The sequence below is a fragment of the Vulpes vulpes genome, chromosome 3 (genome assembly GCF_048418805.1).
Source record: "Vulpes vulpes isolate BD-2025 chromosome 3, VulVul3, whole genome shotgun sequence".
In the NCBI taxonomy this organism is placed as follows: Eukaryota; Metazoa; Chordata; class Mammalia; order Carnivora; family Canidae; genus Vulpes; species Vulpes vulpes.
In genome coordinates, this window is record NC_132782.1 from 40,612,163 (window position 1) to 40,628,786 (window position 16,624).

The window sequence follows — 16,624 nt, forward strand, 5'->3', positions numbered from 1 at the left end:
TCCTGACTACCTGCATATTGTTGCCAAAAGGCTTGACTAGGCAGATTTTTTGGAACTATGTTTTGAAAATTTCTATATGATTGATCAGTTTTGTGTTTTACAATAATAATTGAACACTTTGTCTATTGAACATGGTTGGAAATAGGGCACATGGAGAAGTGGAATGGGACCAAGAAGAGAGAAATATGCATATCCAAATTCAATGTATTTGTATTTATTTGAGCTTAAAAATTCTTGTCAGTTTAAGAAGTAGCTGGACGTTATGTCTGTAGTTTAGCTGTGATTTTGTCAACTCAAATCCTTTGGCCCTTTGAAAGGATCAGTAGTTAGTTAACTCCAGGATCACTTGCAGTAAATAGCAGTTACAGGCTTATAAGAAAATATAAATACTATCCAAATGCTTCCACTTTCATATAGTCACACAATAAGTGAAGTGATTTCCTAGATGAACAGACATTTAGATTTCAAAGACTATATTTGTTATGAGTTAAATTGCATCCCTCCAAAGAATCTTCAAAGTACCCGGTACGTATGAACATGACTTTATTTGAAAACGGAGTCTTGGCAGATGAGCAACATTCGTTGGGGTTATTGGGGTAGACCCTAATTCAATATGACTAGTTCCTTTATAAAATGGAAATCTGAGCAGAAGCAGACACACACACACACAGGGAAAACCATGTGAAGATAATGACAGAGATCAGGGTGTTGCTTCTACAAGCCAAGGAATGTCAAAGATTGCCAGCCGACCACCAGAGTCTAGGCAAGATGATTGGGACAGATTTTTTTTCCTCATAGCCCTCAGAAAGAGCCAACCTTGCTGGCCTCTTGATCTCAGACTTCAATCTACCAGAACTGTGAGACAATGTTTTTGTTTAAGCCACAGTTTGTGATACTTCATTATGTCATCCCTAGGAAACTAAGACAGTCCTATTCTTTTAAAAACAACTATCATCAAGACAGTGTGGTACTGGCACAAAAACAGACACATAGATCGATGGAACAGAATAGAGAACCCAGAAGTGGACCCTGAACTTTATGGTCAACTAATATTCGATAAAGGAGGAAAGACTATCCCCTGGAAGAAAGACAGTCTCTTCAATCAATGGTGCTGGGAAAATTGGACATCCACATGCAGAAGAATGAAACTGGACCACTCTCTTGCACCATACACAAAGATAAACTCAAAATGGATGAAAGATCTAAATGTGAGACAAGATTCCATCAAAATCCTAGAGGAGAACACAGGCAACACCCTTTTTGAACTTGGCCACAGTAACTTCTTGCAAGATACATCCACAAAGGCAAAAGAAACAAAAGCAAAAATGAACTATTGGGACTTCATCAAGATAAGAAGCTTTTGCACAGCAAAGGATACAGTCAACAAAACTAAAAGACAACCTACAGAATGGGAGAAGATATTTGCAAATGACATATCAGATAAAGGGCTAGTTTCCAAGATCTATAAAGAACTTATTAAACTCAACACCAAAGAAACAAACAATCCAATCATGAAATGGGCAAAAGACATGAAGAGAAATCTCACAGAGGAAGACATGGACATGGCCAACATGCACATGAGAAAATGCTCTGCATCACTTGCCATCAGGGAAATACAAATCCAAACCACAATTAGATCCCACCTCACAGCAGTGAGAATGGGGAAAATTAACAAGGCAGGAAACCACAAATGTTGGAGAGGATGCGGAGAAAAGGGAACCCTCTTACACTGTTGGTGGGAATGTGAACTGGTGCAGCCACTCTGGAAACCTGTGTGGAGGTTCCTCAAAGAGTTAAAAGTAGATCTGCCCTACGACCCAGCAGTTGCACTGTTGGGGATTTACCCCAAAGACTCAGATGCAATGAAACGCCGGGACACCTGCACCCCGATGTTTCTAGCAGCAATGTCCACAATAGCCAGACTGTGGAAGGAGCCTCGGTGTCCATCGAAAGATGATGGATAAAGAAGATGTGGTCTATGTATCCAATGGAATATTACTCAGCCATTAGAAACGACAAATACCCACCATTTGCGTCAACATGGATGGAACTGGAGGGTATTATGCTGAGTGCAGTAAGTCAATCGGAAAAGGACAGTGTATGTTCTCATTCATTTGGGGAATATAAATAATAGTGAAAGGGAATGTAAGGGAAGGGAGATGAAATGTGTGGGAAAAATCAGGAAGGGAGACAGAACATAAAGACTCCTAACTCTGGGAAACGAACTAGGGGTGGTGGAAGGGGAGGAGGGCGGGGGGTGGGGGGGAATGGGTGACGGGCACTGAGGGGGACACTTGACGGGATGAGCACTGGGTGTTTTTCTGTATGTTGGTAAATTGAACACCATTAAAAATTAATTTATAAAAAAAAAAACAAAAACAAAGTGTCCTGAAAAAAAATAAAATAAATAAAAACAACTAGCGTATAAATAAGATTCAACTTGTGACCACAAGAATTTAAATCTAGTAAGATTTCTAAGGCTGATAAGTCATTTTAATAAACTTTCCAATTTAGAACAATTTTAGACTTAAAAATTATTATTGATTAAAGTGTACACTTTTACTCAGATTTCCTTAGTTTTTACCTAGTGTCCCATCCCATCCAGGATACCATGTGACATTTAGTTGTCATGTTTCCTTATGCTTCTTTTGCTTGTGACAATCTCTGAGTTTCCTTGATTTTGACGACTGTGATCATTTTTTAGGAAGACCGGTCAGTGTTTTGTGAAACATCCCTCTATTGGCATTTGGCTGATGTTCTCCTCATGATTAGACCAGGATGGCAAGTTTTGGGAAAGATTAAAGAAGTAAGGTATTGTTTTCATCACATCATACCACCAACATGACATCACTGCTGATGTTAACCTTGATCATCTAGCTGAAGTGGTATTTATAAGATTTCTCTGTAAAGTTTTTTTTTTTACCCCCCCCCCCTCCGCCCGCCACACACACACGATATCTTTGGAAAGAATTCACTATGCACAACCAATACTTAAGTAATGGGGAGTAATGTTCCACCTCCTTTGGGGCAGAGTTTCTGCATAAATTATTTGGATTATTTTTATTTATTTATTTATTTTTTGCAAAGGAGAGTTGTCTCTTTCTTCTCTCCAGTCTGTGTTGTAATTATCTGGGACAGGTATTTCAATACCCTGCACATAGAAGGTAACTTAAAATTTTTACTATATAATTTATCTTAAAAACAAAGCAAAACAGTATTAGCACATTATCTATAACAAAGCAAGGATCCTGGTCCAGATAAATAGAAATAATAATATATACTTTTTAAAGGTTTCCTCTAATCATATGGTCTTAATTTTTCTCCATTAAAGCATGTATTCTCAATTACCAAGAGCATGAAAATTTGTTCCCAATTACAAAGAAAATTTATTATTGGATCACAAGATGTTTTAACTTCTTCCATTGTCACATGGAGGAATTTATGCCCTTGTTTATGATACTGACCCAATACTGCCCTTTCTTCACGTTTATCTTCCTCCTGAGGTGGAATACAGGATAGAAAAGGAGAAAGCTGTGAGTTTCCCCAAAACAGCAGACTTTTTCACTAACCATAGAGTGTACCTAAGTCCAGACATTCCAGATTTTGCATTTCAAAATATGGAGATCCACTCTTCATCTCCTTTTTCAGATAAAACTAATAAAGTGATGTTATGGAAAAACTCATGCTTCAAGGACCCCAGTAGAGTATACCTAACGCATTAATGTTATTAATTCAGCAAATATTTATGGAAGGCTGGCCTTAAGCAAGGCACTATCTTTGGTTGTGAGGAGAGAGCAATGAGAACATATAGTTAGGTCTCTGTTTTGATGTAGTTTTAAACGTGAGGGAGAAGACCAGCGTTGAGTAAGAATTAAAAGTTTGCTAGGTCACATGAAGAAATTCAGGATACTGTGAAGGTATAAAGCATGATCAGTTAATGGGTGATGGACTAGTTAATTTATTGCAGAAAAACAGAAGGTTTCTTTGAGAAAATTATATTTGAGCTCATTTCGGCAGCATGCATAGGAGTCAGGTAAGCATTGGGAGTCAAGTTGGGGATGATTATCACATTAAGTGAGATAGTCCTACTTTGTGAGAGCGTTAGGTTTCTCCTAATGCTTTACCAGAGACAAAGAAACTTTAGAAAAGATCTCAAAAAAGGCTCACCCTAGAGTTCAGAATATTTTTGGAAAGCCAGTTGAAAACTCCTTACCCTGGACATTTATTATAAATAGTTAGGGACAACTCATCCTGGTGTCTTCTCTCCAAAAAACTCCATGGAAATAGCAACAGTACAATAATACATCCATAATAATGATTTACAATAGCCAGGCTCTTCTCATGCAAATGGTAAAATTGTGCGGTTGTCAGGAAGTTCGCTACAAAGGCAGAAAAAAATCTGAGGCAGCAGTTTCCCCAAATGTGGTGACAGCCTAGTCATAAAAGAATATACTACCTTATTGTTATGAATATATTAATCATTCCAGTGGTTTACTGTGAATATTTTTTACCGTTTACAAGAAAACATCTGTTAGAACTAGATGAATGATTAGCTGCAAAGTATATAGCAATTTTATTTTTAAGGATTGCTTTCTAAAGTACTCCCATTTCACCGTTCACTTCATTCAGGTGCATGTATAAAGATATAGGAGGTCATTTCCAGAATTTTCTGGGTCAGTAGAAGCAAATTCTTGAAGAGGCTCATAAGATAAAGCTTTTGCTTCTCTCAGAATTTGAGTACTTCTTTGAGATCACTCCATCCCACTTTCAAAGAGTTCTATCCCCACTCCCTGGCCACTTTCTAGGACTATCTTCAAGGTTAATGTTTAAGTGTTAATTAAGCCTAGCCATCTCTTAAGAGATAACTAAGTAAACAGGCTAGCCTTGATAACAAGGTTTCTAAGACTGGACATAAAGGAATGTTAATGCATCTTTCATAATGGAAGCAATATGTTTATAATCTTAGACTTAAAGTAACTATGGTTACAAAGCCTTGTGCTGCCTCACCTTTACTTCATTCCTTTCACTGCGGATCCACCTCTGTCATCAGGGGAGAGTCTCCTTGGCTAATGGCACTCAGTTTGTCACCATGAGAATACAAAGATTAAATACCTTCTGAATAGAGAGCACAATTTTTTTTTTTATCTGCTTCAGAAGCGTCTTTTCAAAAAGGAAGACTTGGTCAACAAAGAAAGAAGTGTTCTCAGTTTAAACCAACTCTCAAAATAAAAAACATTGGCTTTCTATTGTACCTGAAGTGCTTTGTTATCAATGATTACCTAGCAAGTACAACGTCTTTAAACCCATAGTCCTGATGTTGACTAAGTGCTTCAAAAAAGAATTTCTGAAGATACTTAGGGTGAAAGGGTCAAAAAAAGAAGATATTATCAGGATATAATTTAGAATACTGGATTTAGGATGAATTGCTACAGACATCTTCTCAAAGAGCGTTAAGGAAATAGGAAATTGCTCAGACCATAACATTAGAAACAAAGCATTAAAAACAAAATGTATATATAATCTATTTTATAAAACAATACAAAATGTATAAAGATGAAAGGAAGTACATGAAAACATAAATGGTGGTTATTTCAGGGGTTAGATTATAGGTGATTTGCCTCAATAAATATATATTCTTTAAATAATCATGAGAGAAATAGTAAGTTTTACATAGTAATCTATTTTAAACAACTACAGCTTTGGCAATTATGAAAAATACTCACTTAATTTGAGACACTTTCAGAAGAGATTGGCAAATGATATCAGGAGCTGGGAAAGCACTGACAATTTTCCACCTGGAGAAAAAAGGAGTAATGAAACATGAAGACTGGCTCTAACCATTTGTAAGGCTCCTCAGGTAGAGGAGTATCAAGACTAGAAGTTTTATGGAGTCAGCACTTGTCTTAATTTAAGAAAGACCTTTCTAGCAATCAGAGAAGCAATTGATATTCAAAAAGAAGTTGGATGGATATCAGACATACAGTTATAGCATTGATGTTGAGTGAGGACTAAGACTACGGGATTCTTAAAGTCCTTTCAACACTTGGAGTCAATTACTTTAAACATTGCTAACATATTTGCCCAACACTCTAGGGGTCAGAAGTCTTAGTTTTTCTTTTCCTCTTTTCTTCTCCCTACCTCACTCTCACTTTCCTTCCATATTGACAAAAAATGCTGGATTGTCCAAGGACTCACTGGGGCAAATTGCCCTTGGAAACAATGCTAAAGGAACAGTCAATTTCTTGTGATAACACTTCTGATTTTAATAGACTCAGAAATTACATAATATAGTGACTTGTCTAATTTACCACGATGTATCAATAATGTACCATAAATAGTAGGGTGGAGTTTCCTTGTCTTGGGGTTTGCAGGGCTTAAGAAAAATCACAAAGGATAAGATGGGCTCAGATTTCTACAACTCATCTCATTTATACATGACCCATATTATCCATTCTTATCTCCACTTCATCAATTTCCATACCATCTTACTCAAATATGGCCCAAGGGATTCTGTGACCAAGCTTACCAGACATATCAGTCTCCTATTCAGGCTGTCCCTTGTGCAATCCCTAATGAGTGTGACATCCTCACCTCTCTTTGGCTTTAGCTTGGCAGGAAATATTTTTGTAATATCATTCTTTTAGGAACCAAACAGTATTAGAAATTTTGTTCCAAATACCAATAGCCATTTTTCTGCTAGTAAAAATAGCAGAATATATATATTTAGAATCCTGGGCAATTTAGATATTTAGGAAACTTATTCAACTCAAAGGCATAAATACTAGAGGATTGATTTAGCCCTTTGGATGTGTTTCCTTGATATATAATAAAAGTGTGATTTTTTTTTTTTACTTTTACTCTGGAATATAAAGATATGCCATAGAATGGAAAACTGTAATTCTTAATTATCTATTTTCTGAGAAAACCTCTAGTTTCAAATATATTGTGTTCAACTTTCCATGGCCACTTCCCATATCTTGATTTTTTATTTGGGAAGTACTGTCCTATACAAGACAGTATTTATAAGAGACTGCAGACTCGCTCTCTACAAGTGTATAAGGGCAAATGCAGACTTTCTCTCTACAAGAGTAACTACCAGAAGAGCTATTGCAGGAGTATTAGGAGAACTAATATACGCACCTCTTAGTCCAGATTTCTGCACTAGGTTAGAATGTGTTGTTATTATTATTGTCAATGGTATTGCTATTAAGAGATTTAGACTAAACAGTCCAGGTTCCACTTAAATTTAATGAGAATCTATATGGTGCAGGTATTGCACTCCATTTTTTTTTAATCTTCTTGGTAGCTTTGAATCTTCACTTCACTTTGTCCTCTGTTCAGATGAAGGATGGCCTAGATGGGTGAAGTGTATTAAGAAAGACACTTGGGATGAGCACTGGGTATTATCTAAATAATGAATCACGAAATTCTCTTCCTGAAACCAATATTACACTATATGTTAACTAACTAGAATTTAAATAAAAACATGAAACCAAAATAAATAAATAAATAAATAAATAAATAAATAAATAAATAAAAAATAAAATTCATTACTAGGATAAAATAAACAAATAATATAAAATATTAGGTATTTTGCTTGAATCACACAGCTATTCCCTCTTGGGACAGACATGTTAAACCACTGTCTAAGATACTCAGTTGGTACAGGACACACATGACATTCAAAGTCATGTTTCTGCAAAATTCTCCATCCTGCTGTGAAGAAGAATGTTTTGAAATATTAAGAAACATATCTCAATAGTGATAAGTTCCCAAACCTCTGATTGTTTATGATGTATTGGCCTTTACATGATGTACCTCATCATTAATCATTATCAGTAGAGGTCCTTCCTTTGTTAACCATTAAATCCTATGAATGAATTATATTTCAAGTAATTCTATTAGTAAAAAAGGGAACAAAAACATTGATAAAATGGAAGTCCAGAAATGGAGACAGAAAATATTGGCCAAGAAAGAAGAAAGAACAGGTGTTTGCCCTTATCCCACACTTCTTCAGACTAGAATATGGAGGAGCAACACTCTTGTTTTTGTGGAAATGTGCTAAAGAAAACAGAAAAATCTAGCCAAGTTGTGCAGTGAATCTCATGAATATATAGAGAAGTGTTTACATGTCTTGAATTGAGAATGGAATTCTAGTCCCCTTAGACTGTGAGCCAGATTTTAGAAGGCCAGTATAAGCCCACTTGCATTGTCTAATCATTCTCTCTTCTGGGAACATTCTAATTTAGCTAAAACCAGGATTTGGACTTGGCCTAGCTATAAATTAAAAGAATACTACATGGCTATGCAGTTCTGCTCAAGAGTTTATTTGCTCTTACATTAAAAAATAACTCAAGTCACTCTCAATGGATTCATTAAAAATCTGATTTCTCCACTTTATAGCTATTTTGCCTGGCAGATGGGATCTGGTTTTTTCCTTATGCTGCATTTTTTTGAACTAAGTATATATGGTGGGATAGCAGTATACTCTCCCGCCAACAAAAAAGCCACATGCATATTTCAATAAAATCACATTATTTGGCATCTACTGTCCACATATGTTCATTTGGCTATTGCTAGTCCAAGCCAATTATAGCCACAAGGGAAATGAGTGTTTGAAATTTAAACAAGGAGCTCTAAATTTTGTAAGAGAGAAGAGGCCTCCTGACAGGTAGATCAGTCTCTAATTCATTTTTAATGCTGTTGACAATTCCATAAATCATTGTTTCTCTCCATTATGTGCCAGCTTCTGTGCTGTGGAAGTTGGAAAAGAAAACTTCTCTATCCTTTTGGGTGGGGGTTTGGGCAAGGTAAAACTCTTTGAATGATCTTTTACGGATGAATAATTCATTGAGTAGAGAATAAAAGGGATTTCAAACAGAGGGAATGGTATGGAGGTGTGGTAAGTTCAGGGGTAAGGAATTCTTCGATGTGGCTAGAAGGCATATGGTGGAATGGATGTAGAAACGTAAGTGAGAAAGGTATGGTAGAGATGATGGATTGCCTAGTGCAAAGAGCCATCATCAAAAGTTTTTAAATGAAGAATGTAAGCTCTATCCCTGTGAGTCCTGAAAAAAGAGTATTATATTCCCACAAACGTGAAAAGAAAACCTAATGTCCTTGTCACAGCAAAGAATGTCTGTAACAAATGTCTGAAGTTAGGTGGACAGATAAATGGGGGCAAAAGTCACCTGGAAATACTGTTGCAAGCAAAGAACCAAAGAATCCAATATCTTAGATTACTCAAAGACTTTTTTTTAATTGTGATTTTTAAGAATCTGATTGAGAACCCGGGGAGAACAAGCTACAGGTGAAATTTGTGTAAATATTTTTTGTATAAAGTCAAGGTCAGGGACACCTGGGTGGCTCAGGAATTGAGCGTCTGCTTTTGGCTTAGGGCATGATCCCGGGCTCTTGGGATTGAGTCCCACAATGGGCTCCCTGCAGGGAGCCTGCTTTCCCTCTGCTTGTGTCTCTGCCTCTCTCTCTGTGTCTCTCATGAATAAATAAATAAAATCTTTAAAAAAAAGTCAAGGTCACCCAGAGATACCACTTGTTTATTAATTTGTTATGTACATGTCAAAAAAAGAATACACACATGCATTTTGATACAGCAAAATAATGGTGGTTGAAAATGTGACTGATTCCATGTGTCCAAATCAGCATCTGGAAAATGAATGCAACCTTATTTGAATTTACTAAATTTTAATTACTTCTAACATTTTCAGAGATAGATTTTCAGTCTATATGGTAGTATTTTAGAATGCTTGCATAGCATAGTCCAGAGCTTGGCCCCCAGAATCAGGCAAACCTGAACTCTGTCCCACTTAGGAGCCATAGGACCTCTGCAAGTTATCTGATTGCTTTAGGTATCAACTTTTTCAACTGTTAAAAAGAAAAATCAGATGCAAACTCATATCTACCAAGTAATTATTTTGACGATTAATTAAATTGTTTGAAAAGTGCTTATTACAATGTCTGGTGTATATTAAGAAAGTGATAAATGTCATTAACCAATTATATAATTATTTTCATTACTCAAAGATAAACGCACACAATCAGTTTGAGAAAAAACATCTGTTAAAAATACTTTATCTACACACTGAGCCAGTTGATTCAGTGCATTTTGCGTGATTAAATAATGATGTAAAGGATAATAACATATATATAATACTTTAGTGTCTAAGAAGTATTCCCTCATGAACAAATAATTTGGCACCAATCCTGTGAGTTACAAAAGATAAAATATTCTTATTGCTTACAAAGAAGAAAAAAAAAGAAATCAGGATGAAACAACTAAGAGAAAAATACCTATAAATGCAAGAACTGACAAAGCAAAAAAAAAAAAAAAAAAGAGAGAGAGAGAGAGAGAGAGAGAGAAAGGAAAGCCTTTGAAAAGATTAAGTTGTCACAGTAAATACTTACGAATAATCAGAGTGGAAAAGATATCATATCAACCAGTGAACTGACGTTGTCAAATCGAATGATGGGGAGCTAACAAATATCAGACATATTTAACCTTTTATTTTTTTATAACTAGCTACTGATTTCTCAAGTTTAAACAATTCATTCCAAAAGTAATATTTCAGTTACGCTTATGACTCTTCACATACATCATCACAAAATATCATAAAAACATTTATTTAAAATAAGCATGATTTTTATGATACATAAGTTGGTTTAAAAAAGTACATGATTGAATATAGTTTTAGGTTCCCTATTTTTTAAAAGTTACACATTTAGAGACTGAAATACAGCCACCATATTTACCTATTATTTAAATTATTGATCCATAAGTTATAATATAGACCTTCAAGTGACAGTTCTCAAACTCTATGATCATGTGGTGAAAGCATAAAGAAGGGTTCCATCATTTAGTTGAATATGGCCAGTCATTTCCAAGTTTTCACATTTGATTGGATTTTCTTTTTAACATTTTGATCACTAAAAATTCTCTTTTAAAAAATTGATGTTCAAGAATTTTTGGCTCTGACAAAGTGAATGTCCAAGTTTCATAAAATATGTATTGATAGAATTTCTTGGAAAGGTGATTGTGCCTAAATTGAACAGTTAATAAATTTTTGTGGTTATATATTCATGTTTAAGATTTTTGTTTTATGTACCTATAATAGAGTTATGGTTTTCTAAGCAGTATTGATTCCAACTCATGTAATATGATTAAATAATGCAATAATTCAAATTCTACTTTGAATAGTATGATACTCAGTTGTTCTGCTTCCTGGTCAAAGTTGGTTTGCAAAAGTTCCATTGCTTTAGAAGTACATACATATTCAGATCATTTTTATTGAATTATTTAAATTTCTCTGAATTCCTGAGTAAGTAAATACAAGGCAGTATACTTGGTTAGTTAAATTTTTACAGAAGAGATGCATTGGTATCTCTGGGGTTTCTATCCCGATTGTCTCGCACCATGGGGGAGAAAACGTTAATGCAACTTTTCCTTATGGGTACAAGTGTGTGTATTAACCAAAAATATTTCTTAGAAGTTTCTTTGACATGTATAAGATTAACTTAAATGAAGTATTCATGTATATGTGGCTTAAATCTAGGAATTATACTTATCGTTCATTACAGAGATTGGTACCAATGACAAAATAAGATAACTTAAAATTTGTAGACTAAACAGCCTTTCAAAATATAAAATTTGAATAATATATGCTGAAGAAGATATAAAAACCTTTAAAATTCATATTATTTTTCTTGAAGTGCAGTGAAATCATTAGTACCTCTGATTGGCTTCAATTCCTTATATGTGTATTTAACTATTGCTCCCAGATAAAATGTGAATAACCAAAAAAAGGAAGACACTGCAAGTTTGGAAGTTCTGTGATACTACAGTGAAGATTCAAAGGGATCTGTCAAGCAAAGTTCACTGACCCTTCCAGCCAAAAGAATTTCTCACATGTCTCAGAAAAGGCAACCATCAGAAAGCAAAAGATGAAAAACAAAACAAAGACTTTCTTTGAGCCTCAGTTTCCTTGCCTGTAAAACTAAAAGACTAGAGGAGCTTTAAGCTATTTTCCAATTCTGTCCTTCTATGATTCCAAGTAATGAAAGATCCTCTACTCTGTTTTAGTGTTGCTGCCTTGTTTTGGTTGCTTTTCTGTAACATAGGTAGGTAATGGCATCTCCAAGTATGAATAGAGGGTTATTTTATTTAGCCTGATCCCATGTGACCTGATTCATACTACTATTTATTAGTTTTAAAATTTATATATATGTATATATATATATGTATTTTGACATACATATATATATATATATACATACATATATATATATATATATCAAAGTCACGTAGTACTGGAGGTTTTTGTTAGTGAGAAAGATGATTTTTCTGAATATTACACTGTGTACATTCATTTGTAATAATCTGGGATTTTAAGTAGAATTTTAACCAAAAATGTCTTAAATATGTAATCCAAAAGGAAATTTTCCATAACCTTTTACCAACAATATAAATAGGTCTGTGTGTATGTGTATATCCGTGTGTGTGTGCATGTAGAACTGGAGATAATTTATGTTAAGCACTTAATAAATGATATAAGGATCATTAGCAAATAATACTTAGATCATAATAACTCTAGTATTATTAGAATTTACACACTTCAATTATGACATGACAACAACTCATGTAACCATTTAGTAATTCTCAAAAAGAAATTATATTCATTCCAGTGCACTACTAAACATTCTCTTTGGAATTTTTAAATCATTTAAATAATCCCCAGGGGTTATTCAAAATATGGTATGTAAAACTACTATAAAATGCCCAGATGTTAGTAAAACTTTGGTCTTTTATTTTCTAATACATATTCCTATAAAAATTTTATAATATTTCATTTAAAAAATACAATTTATTTCACATCTTCCTAATTGTCCTTAATGTTTAAAAAAGTATTTACTCAATTTCTCATATTAATCAGACAAGCAAGAAAGGAAGACCTCTGTAAAAGAGCTTTATCAACATTTTACTTTGCATTTCCAAAGCTCCATTTTGAGAAATATTTGTTGGCTCACAGAAAATCCATGGGAAACTATAAAGTAATATAGGCCTTGCTCAGAATTCTCTCAGGCAATTACTAGAAACACCATAAAAATGTGTGATCAGGGTATCTAGACCAAGGATGTTTCTAAGGGATCTCTCGATTATATATTTATTCCCATTTTTCATAAATGGTCTTCTTTGGAACACTAGTTTTTCAAAACACTCCTGAAGAAAGGAATTCCTAGTTAAACAATTTGGAATTCTTTGCATAATCTTTCTACTGAAATCTCACAAGTCATGACAAGATATTAGAATTCCTAACAAGTATTGTATTAGAGTCTACTATTTATTTCTGTTTAAGAAATTAGACACCTAGAATTTCTTAGCTGATGGGGCTGTTTTTCACTCTAACATGCCAGCAGTTCTCTCTCTTGCCCCCTTTCTCCTTGCTAAATGCTATGAATCTGCATCCCATGGAACACTCACTGGGACATGCTGCTGGCGGCCTCAAGGCTTTGGGAGCCTTTCCACCATCGCTTTGGTACTATGACCACCTCAAGGCCAGAGTGCAGTCCAGGGAGCAGGTATAGAAAAAGGGTACAAAATCTCAGAAATTCATGAGGGTTGTTCAAAATGGAATTACAAGTTTGATTAATATTTCATCGAGCCAAATGAATTTGCTGACTGTGTCATTTTTTTTCTTCAGTATGTTTAGAAATACAATATAGTGGATGAGCTACAACTGTGATAGACATCATGAAAAATGATTGGTCTTCTTGTCACGGGATCTCTCAGAAACGTATGATTGCTTATTTATTTATTTATTTATTTATATTTATTTATTTTTATTTATTTATTTAGTATGATTGTTTAAATGCGAAAAATGCCTTAACTTCAGAATGCCCTGCAAATAAGAAGAAACTTACAAGAAGTATACTTTGAAATAATCAAAATGTTTACAGAATATGAAGATTTTCCTAAGGACAGGCAGTACATGAGTTAAGTCATTTAAGGAGACCAACAGCTTGCACTGAGAACACTACAGGTTACTCAGTTGGCATCAGTGACGTCTTCCTATGTTAAAAGAAATAATCCTTGATGATTCTAGCAAAGCAATGTGAATGTACTTAATGCCACTGAAGCTTAAAAATCATATAGACGGTAAATTTTACACTGTATGTCTTTTGCCAAGCTACAAAAATAAATAAATTAATTAATTAATTAATCAATCAATCTTGTTTTAAGGCACCACTAAAGTAGCAAGATATTTTTTTAATACTCGAGAGAATTACTTGCTTTGTAATAAAATCCTATCCTTAAAAACATCTAAAGCCCTCCTCTATCCCTGGTAAACACTCTCTTGACCAAAAGAGAAGGCAGTGGTGGATGCTGAACAGATCCAACAGCTGTCAGAATAAAAGAAATACTCTTTTCTTCCTCCTACTTCCACTACCGAAATTCCCATGCCATTACAGTTGCAAACACAGATTTGAAAGTAGACTTCCATTTTACATGGTAAAAAATAATACAGTGTTCTAAAAATGTAAAATGGTATTTTACAAGTTTTTTAAAAAAATATTTCATTTCCTGTAGTGGCATTAAGAGTAAAACCTACCGTGTAGATTTCAAGGTTAGGTGGGATACATTTGACTTATCAAAGTGTGTATTAATATAGAAGAATTAACCAATTTGTGAGAAATAGACTTAGCAAAGGATTAGTGAACTATAAAAGGATTGATGAACTATAAAACTCATTGCAAAGCTAAGAATGTTGAAAAACCATTGCTCGTGTTGGCTCATGTCATCTACTAGACTATAAGTTTATGAAGACAGGGAACACATCCATCTTGTTCACCACAGGGTTTTTTTTTTTCATGCCTTTAACAGTATCTAGTGTTGTAGACACTTAATAAATATTTTTGAGGGAATTAGGAAGTTCAAGATAGAGTTAAAATACAGAAAGTTGCTTTTTAGGCAATGGTTAAAAAGTGACACTAATGAAAGTACTTCTCAGTTAATAAATGATTCAAAACATCACCAATTGAGCATTTAGATATCTAATACATCACAAGTTCATTATTCATGTTAATCCTTTGCTACCATATCCATCCAAATCCTACATATGGAATTTTATTCACAAACCAATACTCTACATTTCAAGAGACCAATATTGTCAACACTTAAGCACTTAATATTCAATTTTTTACATGAATCTTTTTGTCTGAAGGACTTTTGCTGAATTTTTCTCATGAAGTCCGGGCAATAAGATTGTACTCCATAGATATCCTTATGTCCTTTTTTAAAAAAGAGATTTTATTTATTTGAGAGAGAGAGAGTGAGCAATAGAGAGAGCATGAGTAACAGAGAGAGTATGAGTGAGGGGTGGGGGGCAGGAGAGGGAGAACAGATTCCCCTGCTGATCAGGGAGTCCTCTTGGATCCCAGGACCCTGGGATCATGACCTGAGCTAAAGGCAGCTGCTTAGTCAACTAAGCCACCCAGGAGTCCCTAACCTTAGGTCCTTTTTAAGTGGATGCATTATTATTAAACTTTCTCTGTATTTGAAAGATATCCAATGGGAGAATATTAATTAAAATGTTGATATTCATTATTTAATTTAATTGATATCCTTTGAAATTCGAGCTATTTATACATAAACATTAAAATGACAAATCATCAAATGATGTTTCATGTAATCTTGATAAAGATTTAGAGATTGAAAGAGTATGTATTTGGAAGATTGTAAAAAAAAATAGGTATCTACTGCTTTTAAATGTATTTCCTGGACATTAATCATTGGATTTTGTGTTTTTTTATTTAGAAAAAGTAAAATAAAAGCAGGAAAAAAAGAACATAGTCTCCAAATGATTAGCTAAAACGGTCAAAACTTTGGAATCACTTTGAAATCTATTTTAAAAGCTCAGCTACTTTGATTTTTTTTCTATTATAGAAACATGAAAAGTTATTTCAACTGAATGGCATACATAACTCCTACAGTGTAGACAGTTGCTATTATTTGTTCACTTCATCAAAATGCTTTTTTAAATTCTTGCTACATCTGTATTACCAGGTCCTGGAGAAACCAAGGTGAAAGAGGCCCAGGAGAAGCCAAACCCTCTTTGCTATTTCTAACAAAGGAAATGCCATTCTTGCCACTAACTCTTGGAATGATTTCCAAGTTCTCTAAAAATAATTTAACCTGTGTCAAATAGCTGTCTCATCTGGAAAACTCAATAAATGAGTGTAGAAGTTAGAAAGAGTAGGGGAGGGAGTTAGGTGTTAAACTGAAATGGTATATCCATTTGAGATTGAGGCATGTGAGATTGAAACTCCAAATTAGCCAGCACGCTTCCATACATCTGCTCACTTTTCTTTAAACTTGAGCTATATTATTGCAGAAAAGCATAATAATCCCCACTCTGATCTTGCATTTCAAGGGAAAGAGCCTGAGCCATTACAGTGCAAGCACTTTTATGAAAGGGTATTATGGGTGGATGAATTTCTTTTAGAGTCAGTACTTCTGCATTCAAAGGGCAGATTATACAGGGAGGAAAAATGACAACAGTAATATAATCATTTCTTCCCAATGACAATGACTCTAATTTGACTGTGGACT